This window comes from Telopea speciosissima, chromosome 9, assembly GCF_018873765.1.
Source record: "Telopea speciosissima isolate NSW1024214 ecotype Mountain lineage chromosome 9, Tspe_v1, whole genome shotgun sequence".
Classification (NCBI taxonomy): Eukaryota; Viridiplantae; Streptophyta; class Magnoliopsida; order Proteales; family Proteaceae; genus Telopea; species Telopea speciosissima.
Genome location: NC_057924.1, coordinates 4368698 through 4378553, shown reverse-complemented (window position 1 = coordinate 4378553; position 9856 = coordinate 4368698).

Below are 9856 nucleotides of genomic sequence, written 5' to 3'. Positions count from 1 at the left end.
AAGACAACCGAAAGAAAAGAGAAGAGTTCAGTTTCCTTGAAGTTCAATCAAAGCAAAAACATTCACATTACAGTCTCTGCATCCACTAGGTAAAGCGAGATTCTCGATAAAAATACCACTAAAATACTGGTTTTCTCGATTCTAATTCCTTTTTGAAGAACGAAGGATAATGACAGGCAACACTGGTCTTGTTTGAAGGTGAAGAAATCATAGAAAATTGGAAATGAATAGTAACAGATAAAGCGGTGAAGTGGAAGAAGAAGAAACGACTCCTCTGACCCTCTAGTGCTTCGGCTCAGCTGGTTACGTTTTATCAATTTTAAGGATTCCTCTTCGGCTTTTTTAGGATTAATTAATTAAATTAGATAGTTTAATAGTGGGATTAGTGGGGATTGGTTAACGCTTCCATTGTCGGCAATAACCACGTGAAGGTATGGCATTCAGAACGGGTAACGGCTATTTTTTTTTTGAGTTTTTTAATGGACGTGTGCTTACGTGAGCTGAACACAGATGGAAGCCGCGTATCAGGTATTCATAAACATTGAAATTCTAATCCGTCGGTTGAAAGGGAGACGTCCCGACGCAACTGGCCAGGTAGTTTTAATGGATTTGAAAGCAAGATTCCAAAGTCAAAAGAATGGAAAAATGAAACATTTCAAACGACAAAAGGTCAATTTTCCTTTTGCCCTTTTCTTTTTCTTTCTAATGCTAAACGGTCGTCTGGTTCCTGCGCTAGACACAAAGCAATGCCTTCCTATGTGAAAAGACCGTTCAACCCCTAGTGAATAAAAAATTGCATTTAAACCAATGCTTATGTGCACACTTTCATTGGCTACCATACTGGTGCAAGGGCTACATGACCGATAATAAGAAAAGGAAGAGTACTTGATACTCTTTCTCCTCACTTCCTTCGTCATGGCATTGATACCATCAGATTGTTAGGAGGGTAGTTTCAAGTAAGGACCAACGTTCTTTGTGGGGCGTATGGCCCCTATGCACGGGGTCAATGATCGCATGTGTGTTGGTATTTGGGGGTAAGATTTTCGCCTTTCATGGGGGTGGAATGATTACTTTGCTCTCCTTTATGTCTGAGCATGGATGATATACATTTTCATAGAGAACTTTTCTCCTTCAAGTAAATAGGGATTGGAGTATAAAGATGACCTGAGGAAGGGAAGCGTACGCTGTGGAATAAGGTCGTATCTCCCTCAAACTTGGTTTATGGAAAGCCCCTTTGCTATCTCTTTTATTTAAGATCAGTTTCTATTTATTGGATCGAAGTCTCTTTTTCAAATTTCCAACATTTGCTTGTTTGCCAGGTTTTGGAATAGTTGAACTAATGGGTTTAGATATTGGTCCCATGTGTTTTGAAAGTCTTTATGTTTGTTCCAGACTAGTTATGACCATATTGGCTTTACATGTGAAATTAGCCTGGAGGGTACTCACCCAACCTTGGGGGATTTATGGGTCCAAGTCATAAAGGCCAGATTTTTCCCAAATTCCAACTTTAGTATCCTTTTGCTAAAGCCTTATGCAGTCCTTGCAAGATCCCTCAGGCCTTGGTGACAACATTTGCCCAACTTTACAAGATTTCGTAGCAATACAATATAATTGAAAGTTAAAGGGATGGCAGTACATACGTTAATCCATGTAATAGATGGCTAGACAAGCATCTCATTGGTACAATTTCAACTTAAAATGAGTAGAGCAAGTAGCTGAAAATTACAAAAGATGTCATTTTTATATTTTTTATTCATCTCCATTGAATGGCATTTTGATCTTTACCTACTTTGGACTATAATTTGACCATTGAGATGAACGTGGGGTCTTTTTTCACATGAATTCATCCATGTACTATCAAATGGTAAATAGTGAAGCATTATATTTCACTAGGCATAGTGACACCTAAAAGGACCCTTTTGATATATAACTAAAGGGCTAAAAATCATTGTTTAGTCATGTAGTGCTTGCACCAACATGGGGGCCAATGAAAGTACGTGCAAGAATCAACATAGATGCCATTTTTTATTTCATGGGATACAAGACAGTACTTTCACGCGCTCTTGTGTCTAGGCTAGGTAGCAGTCTTTTTTCCCTAACTAAAAGTGCTAAGATAGGCAAATTTCCCCTTAGCCTCATTCTCTTCCATGTTTCTTATTATAACTTTACTTGTTTACTTACGTCTCTCTCTCTCTCTCTCTCTCTGATCGTTATCCCCTCCAATTCACTATCCCCCCTAATTCCTCCAATTCCTCACATGAGGGTGAAAATGACCACCTTACCCCCTGCCCGAAAACACTGCTCAAGGTGGGATCCACTCCCCCCTATTAAAGGAATTGGAGGTGATAATTATTCCTCTCTCTCTCTCTCGAGTATTATTGAACTTTATCAACAGATTGCACTTTTAATTTGCCGAATCCAACAGATCTTTCACTTAAATTTTTTAATCAATATTTTAAAATGCATTTTGAAGCTTTATAATGTCAGTGGCCCATTTCTTTTTCTAAACCCAGTTGATTAGCTTCCTTTACCATGCTTTGGCAGACATTCTACTGTTGTAGTAAATAACAATTTCTGTCTAAGCGAATTCTTTGAGTGGCCTTTGTCAATGTTGTAAAGGAGATAAATTAGCTTAAAAGTAATGGTCACTGTTTTATTTTTGAGCTATTTCCAAAATCCAAAAACAATGTGGTTGAAGCAGGGAGGAGATCGAGGAGAAAGGACTCTAAAATATGTTTGGAAAATCTTGCAGAAAGCTTAACCTTTTTTGTAGGAGGAATCTAACTAATAGTGTTTATTGCAGAAAAAACACACCACCTATAGCTAGAAGGTATGCTTTATGAGTAATCTCGACAATATGAGGAAAGCTACGAATATAATTAAGTCGATTACAGACATGTCAATTACAATTTTTGGATATTAATCACGGGAAACATGGCAAATCAAATTTCCCCACTCTCCCTCGCATATGTCTCACCTTCCCCCATCTCTCTCTCTGTCTCTCTCTCTCTCTCACACACACACACACACGCACACACATTCTTGCCCACAGATTCCTAGTAAGTTACTCTTCATGCCACCTAATAAATGTCCACACGTGCATTTGCATGCGCAAGTTTGCTAGTGATATATATCACACACACAAAAACACTTGTAACAAAATATTCTTTTGAAAGATGGATGAAAAATCAACTTTAAAATATAGATTCTTATCAATTGAATATCCACATCTATACAATTATACATGATAAAGTCATTGCCCTGAATAAAATTTGAAAGGATTTAAATTAGTTGAACAACAACAACAGTAAAACCATAAGCACAGCATCCCCCACCCCATCAACTCAACTGAATTGCACTGTAGAGTGTAGCTAAGCTTTTTTTTTTGGAACATTGGCTCATGAATCTCCCAAGGATAAAAGCAAAGTACTTTGTACAACATTCTTTCAAAAACATTGTTATTGCAACTACTCACCTAAAAGGAATCAGACACCAAAGAAATAAACTATATATACACTGGATTTTCAGATTCAGCACAAAATTCAAGGCAGAGTTCGGGAGTAGGGAAGAAGGCAGGAGCTACTGTAATTTCTATCAAAACTCCATGTTTATATAGATTAGACTTCTTCAACCTAGACCTGTTCTATACACACTAAGCTAGAGCAGGAGCTACTGTAATTTCTATCAAAACTCCATGTTTATATAGATTAGACTTCTTCAACCTAGACCTGTTCTATACACACTAAGCTAGAGCAGGAGCTACCGTAATTTCTATCAAAACTCCATGTCAAAAGAAATTCTAAGAAGAAATACAGAAAAATGAATCACAAACCTGAAAAACTCAAGCATACTATGACTACCGCTGAGAGAGAGAGAGAGAACTCATAATCAGGTTGTCGGTGTTGGACAAGTGTGTGTCCATCAAACCCGGTTCGGTCCAGTTCAATCCGGTTCACCTTTGTATTGAACATTTATACATTTTAGTTTAATATTGTCACATGCGATGTAAACTTTTTGAGCATTATGTGTCCGTAAGTTATACTTAAAATGGTAGTCACGACTAGGGTTTGGGCTGGGCACTCTTATCATATGGTTGTCGCATTGGGTATGCCTAGACATGTGATGTCAGGGTACGAATGCGAGTGCTCACATGTTTGATGTGTGCATTGGCGAAGAATCTACTTTGTCGATTCCCTCATGTATTCGCCGGATGTAGGAAGGGATAGACATGTGTCACCGACACCTGCACTGAGGGAACCTGTCACTCGCAAAGTGTGATCGCATTCTTTGGTTCATCAATGACCGAGACTCAAGCGAGTCAAAGCCGGTGTTCGGGAATGCGTGAACACTTTGTGAGTGAAGGAGTTATCCAACACGGTCACCACTGCCCGATTGGGGAACACCAAGATAGAGACTGCTCTGTGCATGGTCGGATCGAACTGGGATCCAGTACCGTTTTGGAAATGGTTTTGCAAAATTTATTTTACATAAAATGATATATTATTTATAGTTATTTCAAATAAAGTGTTTTATCGAGTTTTGCGGGACCCGATCGGATGCACAAACGCTCTTATATGGACATGTACTATGGATTGGGGTTTGGCAGTACATGTGTACATGCCCTAGATTCCATAACGATGGTGTTGATTAGTGGGGGGGTTGTATATGATAAATTGTTATCATATAGGGAGTTATTTGGAATTTGCTAATTTAATTGGCTCTTTATTTAATTAATGGATTTGGTGCCACTTGTAATTATCCATTAATAATTAAATAAATAATCTAATTAATACTTTCCCTATTAGATTCTGCTTCTTCACCTGTGTAGCACTTTGAGTTTAAACAGAACTGCCAGACTGAGAGAGAGAGAGTCAGACTCTCACTAGGGCTCTATTAAATCTATCTAGGATTTAATTAAACCCTATTATTATAAATAGGGGACCACAAAACGCAGAAGAGGAAGCTCTCCATGTTTTTGGAGCAAACACTCTCTCTCCTACGTTTTTGGTTTCTCTCTCTTCTTGTGATCTCTCTTCTTCTTCTTGCTTCTCTCACCTGTGTTTGAGAGTTAGGGTTTGTGAAACCCTAGATCTGTGCTGAGGAGTTTGAGGGCATCTGGGATTGGCGTGTAGAACCTTGGTAGCACCATTGGAGGTTCAGATCTGTTTGCTTGGAGCGCTCATTGGAGGAAGAACCACTGTCTATTGGAGGAGCAACACTTGAGGCTCACCAGGTTAGCAGTTCTTTATTAATTCCTTATATTCATTGATTATTAATATTTATGGGATGCGAAAGAAACTCGAATCGATTAATTTCCGCTGCGCATTCGAGTATGGGATGGATCCCTCTTGCCATGTGATGGACTAGAGACGAGTTTCTCCGTCCCTATTGTGATAATTAATTTTATGGAATGTAATAGGGAAGGAGAAACCCTAATAGGGATGCACCAGGGTTCCCATGGGCGACCATGGGAAACCCTAAAATTAAAATGGGGCACCCATGGGACACCATGGGCTAACCCAGGGCGTGCAAAACCCTAAAGATAAATATCTTGGTCTCCCTAGGGAACCATGGTTTGATCCCTGGATCGTTGTTTGGCCAACAGTCGGTTCATAGACTTCAGATTTTGTCTATTACAGAAGCTCTTGCCATTATAGAAGCACCTTGCTTGAGTGTTCTCAACTTCTGTTTCAAAAATTTAGAGGGGCTGAAACTTGAGGTTTCTTCTAGTTGGTTCATGATGGAGTGCCTTAAATGGAACTAGCATTCCCCCTGTGCATATACCACGTTCTATATAGTTCATGATGGTGTGCCTGATACAGCCAAGATTTTAGTACAAGAATGACGGGGAGGTGTTCAGTGCAACCAAAGATATGAGATGGGACTTTATCACCCAAGTCCTTCTCAAGATGTCCTTCCCCCCCCACCTTTGTCAACTGGATCCGCTTTTGTATTTCTTCCCCTCGGTTCTCTGTTCTCCTCAACGGCAGCCCTGCGGGTTACTTCCCCTCCTCTGCTGGCATCCGCCAGGGATGCCCCCTCTCCCCCTTCCTCTTCTGCCTCTCCCTTGAGGTCCTTTCCCGCAGTCTCCAATCCAAAACTGACCTCCACCTCATCTCCCCCATCCCCAAGTGCAAGCCCACCAACCTAACCCATCTTACTTTTGCCGATGACCTAATGATCTTCTCCAAGGTCGTCCCCTCCTCCATTAAGCACATTATGTCCTCCCTCCACCTTTTTCAGGGGCTTTCTGGACTGCGCATCAACCTCCTTAAATCTTAATTATTCATTGCTGGGGTTCCTGACTCGACCAAAGCAGCCCTCTCTACCATCACCGACTTTCCCTTAGCCTCCCTTCCTGTCCGTTACCTTGGCCTGCCCCTCATTCCAGCCAGACTCTCGACCCCACCACTGCAACCCCATCCTTGACCTTCTCCGCAAGAGACTTCAGCTTTGGAAAGCCAAACTCCTATCCTATGCAGGTCGCCTCGAGCTTATCATATCGGTTCTCCAGTCTTGCTATATTTATTGGAGCGGTGTTTTTGGTCTTCCCAAGGCTACTATCAAGGCTGTCGAGTCTATTATGTGTGCTTTCCTCTGGAAAGGTGTGGACTCTGCCAGGTTCCTCCATCCCAAAAGCTGGTCGTCCATTTGCCTCCCCAAATTTGAAGGAGGTCTTGGTCTCAGAAGGATCAAAGATGTCAACTTAGCCGGTTCTATCAAGCTAGTTTGGAAGCTCCTCACCAACAAATCTAGTATCTGGACTTCTTGGGTGTATGCGGGACCTCTTCGTAGAGACTCCATTTGGACTGTCAACGCTAGTCCGGACTCGTCCTGGATTTGGCGCAGAATTCTTCAAGTCAGGCATATAGCCAGGGGTGCTATCTCTTGCAGGATTGACGATGGATCGCAGACCTATCTTTGGCTCGATAAATGGCATCCTTCAGGTGTCCTTACCTCCATAGTCAGCCCCCGTACCATCTATGAGTCCGGCTTAGACAGATTTACCCCAATGGCTTCCATCATCACCAATGGCTCTTGGTTGCCCCCCTCCTCTCCCCCCCCCCCCCCTTGCGGATCTCTGGAGCTCCCTCCCCCCTATTCCACCTGGACACAAAGGTAGAGGAGACACCATCTTATGGCTCCCCTCCACCACAGGCACTTTCAGCTCCCACTCCGCTTGGGAGATGATTAGACATAGAGGGACCCCTTGTCCTTGGCAAAAAGTGGTCTGGTTCAAAGGTCACATCCCAAGGCAGAGCTTCACTGCTTGGCTTGCCCTAGCAAATTGTCTCCCAACTCAAGCCTTCCTCACCCACCAACACATTCAAGTATCTCCTAGATGCTGCCTTTGTTGGAATGGACAAGAAGATACTGAACATCTTTTCTTCACTTGCCCCTTTGCTGCCTCCATTTGGAACCGGGTTCTCCGCCATTGTTGGCCTACTCGTAGCAGGCCTTTTCCCCTTTCTCGTGAATGGGTTTGGATCCACATGACTTTTGGTGGCAACTCGATCTGTGACACGGTTGGCAAGCTTGCCTTTTGCGCTACCATATCTCACATCTGGATGGAGCGTGACCTTAGAAGATGGACGTCCAACTCCCACTCTTTTGACAAGATTTGGAAGGCCATCTTCTTTGATGTTTCAGCTAAAGCAAACTCCCTTCCCCCGAGTAGTATTAGGGATACCCCAAGGAACAGGCTTATTGTTGTCTCTTGGGGCCTCCCCTCCACCATTTTGAGCCCTTCCTACTCTCTGGCTAGCTTCGGTTTTGTTGGCCCTTGGGCTTGTACATTTCTCTCCCTCTTTTCTTCGTAATTAAATTATTATTCATCAAAAAAAAAAAAAAAGATATGAGATGGAGTTGGAATCAAAGGTGGACTATAAAAAACTGTCACATAAACATTCATGGCGAGTTCCATTCGAGAGAAAAAAAAGCGAATGTATTATGGGTCATGATTTTCAATGGTACACATCACATGGATATCTTTGTATGACACTTTGAAGGAAAATGAAAAAAAAAAAAGATCTATAAAAAGTTCCATTAAATGCACACTTGGAACTGCCCAATATTCTAGCAGACGGATAACCATGCTCAATTATCCACTAGCTGAAGAATTGGAAATTGCACAGTTAAGAAAGTTTTGTCATCTTAAGAAAGCTTTATATGGCCTCGAACAGTCCCAAAGGCTTGGTTTGAGAGGTTTAGGCAAGCTATTATGAAGAATCGATACAATCAGAGTCAAAGACCATACTATTTAACCGTGGTACCATCACAAGTCTAATTGTCTAGTAAATGACATTGTGGTGACCGAAAATGACCGGGAAGATATAAAAGACAAAGACTTAGCTCAAGAATTTGAGATTAAGGACCTTGGACCCTTAAAATTTTTCTTGACAATTGAAGTATCAAGGTCACAGAGAAGGAGATAAATATCTGTTAGATGAAGTTTGTGTTGGATTTGTTGAAGGAGACCATATTGTTGGACTATAAACCAGTAGACTCACCTATTGATCAGAATCATAAGTTAAGTGAAGACTGTGGACTGTACCTAATCGATGCAGGGAAGTACCAGAGGTTAGTGGGGAAGTTGATCTATCTTTCTCTGACTCGCCCTGAATTGCTTATGCTATTGGGGTAGTGAGTCAATTTATGCATACTCTCAAGAGTGGACATTTTTTAAGTCAAGCCCATAAAAAGGAGTGTTGTACTCCAAACACAACCATTTGAGAATTGAAGGCTGCACTGATCTTGATTGAGCAAGATTTATTTCTGACAGAAGGTCTACATCAGGATATTGCAGATTTAGAGATTGTAACCTGGTTACATGGAGAAGCAAAAAAGGTATGTCGTGGCTAGATCAAGTGCGGAGGCAGAATTTAGAACTATGGCTCATGGAGTTTGCAGACTTCTATGGTTGAAATGGTTGGTTCAAGAGTTGGGTTTTGTTACGGAATGATACATGTGTCTGTATTGTGATAACAAGGATAAGTCACAATCCTATGTAACTCGACCGTACAAAGCACACTGAGGTTGATCAACATTTCATTAAAGAAAAAATTGACTTTGACTACATCTGCACTCCTTTTGTGAGGACAGGTGACCACTTGTCCGATATCTTTACCAGAGGGATTAACTCTCTCCAGTTCAGTACCCTCTTTTTTCAAGCTGCGTATTTATGACATTTATTCTCCAGCTTGAGGGGGAGTTTTTGTAATACCTCGTCCCAAGAAAAGTGTATAATATTGAGTTTTATTGATTAACAGGCGTAAGTGGATTCGTTTTGACGGAATCCGGTGCGAATTAGCCCAATAGAAGAATTTTTAAAGCAAAGGTAAATGTGATTATTTTCACTATTTACGAGTATTTAGCAAAGTTAGAAAGACATTGTTAACAAAACAGAAAAATAGGAGAATGCTTGAATGATCGATTTGATCAAGCAAGCCTTATATTTATAACATTGAAAATTACATCCTAAAGACAAAAATACCCCTAGCTTAGCCGACTTAACTAGGCAGTACATTAAACATATAATAAAACCACAAAAGACCAGAATACCCCCACGGTATTCTGGTTTATATTATTCAACAGACCTTTCAGTGAGTGTGGACCTTACGGGTGTCCTACAGCAAATATCAAAGAATAGAAATTTTAACACTTTTAGTCAAAAGTTGATTTCACGGGAACTTTTGAGGACCTTAGGGTTGTATTTTGGGAAAGCCAAAACACGAGAAATGTAGATATTTCAATTATCTACTTTACCATATAAGATGCAAATTAAATGGATATCGGACGAGAAAGTTATGGCCAAAATACAGGCCAGAAACTGCAAAAAAACTGCAGCAGGCAGGAA